The following is a 2,249-nucleotide window of genomic DNA, read 5'->3' as shown; positions in this document are numbered from 1 at the left end:
TGATTGTGTACCACAGCTCTGCATAACACTAACTCTGTTTTCCTGCCAAACAAGCAGAGCCCCAAGTATTGTCCTGCAGTATGGAGAGTCAGACAAAGGCAGTTTCTACCACAAATTTAGAAGACAGAGTGAAATTTAAGCTCTTTCCATTTCTCAGCCATCAGGAGGCAGTGGTAGCTGTCAGCAAACCAGAGCACATAGTGGTTATGGAGAGGTATTAACTGCTTAATCCCCAAAGTCTTGTTCTCAAAGACATGTTTGTTTGGTTTTTTTCTTTAAAATCTCCTATCTTCCAAGCCCAGCTCTGATGAGTGACAACAGAGGTTTAGCCCAGAAACTCTCCTCAGTAATCACCTGTTTGGACAAAAGTCTCTTTCCATTGCCCTACCCAAACTCCCAGCTGTAACACACTGTGGGAATGATCACAGGCATCCTAAAGCAATGAGGAATTTGCCAAAAGATTCCCAGGTGAGGCTAGAAAACAGACAGATCCCACACCTCCCAGGCAAGCTGTAACACCTGACACCATAACCTGCTTTGCATCCAAACCCAAATACTTCAGTGTAAGCTCAAGGTCTGCCAGATCCTGCTGGAACAGGCTGCCAAACCACCCCTTCTCATGGTCTACTGTAAGAAGTTTAAGTTGTCTAAATGATGCTCTGGAAGCTCAGAATTGAGATGGTTCCACTGGAATATAACTAAGTATAAGAAAAATCAGACAACTGATTGCTGAACTGCAGCTAATCCATGATTACAGCTTTGCTGGGCAGTCACAGCTCAGAGCAACTCTGATAACACCACAGGTATTGCAATACACAAGAATTGAAGCACTTGCCAGCTTTAGGGAGTTTCATAGAAACATAAAATGGTTTGGGCTGGGAGGGACCTTAAAGCTCATCCCTTTCCAGACCCCTGCCTTGAGCAGAGACATCTTCCACTAGACCAGGCTGCTCAAAGCCCCCTCCAACTTGGTCTGGAACATTTGTAACATCCTTTTCTGTCCCAAAACACACAAAACATCTACACACAAATCCTCCCAGTACCAGAACATACTCCATGGGTTGTAATGAAGGCAAGAGGATGGGCAATGTTATCCATTTCAGACACTGTTTTCCAAGTGCTTCCATTTGTGAAGTCTGAGGCACAGCTGGTTTTTGTGGAATTACTAAAATATTTCCAAACACCCTGCCAGGAACTGCAGGGGTTGTTAACACAGGAATTAAAGCAGGTAGCTGTACCTGGCAGAGCCGCTCTGCTCCAGCACAGAGCATGCAATTCCCACCTGGCTGTGCTACATGAAACTAGAAAAACAATCCTAAGGCCAAACCTTCTCCAGTTTTTTCAAAAAACACTGAGTCTATTTACATCAAGTTCATCCAGGAGTTAACCACAAGGAACTTGTGAATACAGGGACTGCACAAACACGACTTGAGCACAACAGAAAAGGACTGGGAGGACTCAAACCCATCCTCACACACCACAGCTCTGCTCTGCTCCCCCCTGGAGAAGGGTCAGAAGCAGGAGGGAGAGCCAGGGGCTGGCTATCCTGTTCAGAAGAGGCAGCCAGCCCCCACTCTCCATCCTAATGGTCTTTTTACACTTTATTAACATTTCTCCCAGTTAGAAAAAAAACCCACCACAGCAAAGTGGTCAAATGCATCACACTCAGATGCTCCAAGAGCACTGCTCTGGTTTATTCAGTGTGGTGTCTCTCCAGGTAAACCAAGCCCTTCCTCACTTGGGATGGTGGCAGTGTCCCACAGGAGAATCAGGAGCAGCTTTGGTCTCCATCATCAGATCCTCCATGGCTTCCCCTGCCAGCCAGACAGCCAGGGCTGGATCCAGATCTGCTCCCTGGTGCCACACACCCACAGTCTTCCTCTGGGACCTCACAGTCCCACATCCATCATTATTTGATAGGGCTCCCTTGGGTCTATCAGGGCAGCACAAGTTTGAGGTGGGGACAACTTCGGTGTGGGGTCCATCCTTCGATATAAAGATTCTTTGCAGTCAGGGCCAGGGGCCCCTGGGCACATCCTTTTTCCATTTTCCATTTTCCCTGGGAAAGAAAACTCAGCAGTCCAGGTTCCTGATGTCAGTTTGTAGGGCTCCCTTGGGTCTATCAGGGCAGCACAAGTTTGAGGTGGGGACAACTTCGGTGTGGGGTCCATCCTTCGATATAAGGATTTTTTGCAGTCAGGGCCAGGGGCCCCTGGGCACATCCTTTTTCCATTTTCCCTGGGAAAGAA

This window comes from Lonchura striata, chromosome 19 (assembly GCF_046129695.1).
Source record: "Lonchura striata isolate bLonStr1 chromosome 19, bLonStr1.mat, whole genome shotgun sequence".
NCBI lineage: Eukaryota > Metazoa > Chordata > Aves > Passeriformes > Estrildidae > Lonchura > Lonchura striata.
Note: the sequence above shows the minus strand (reverse complement) of the source record.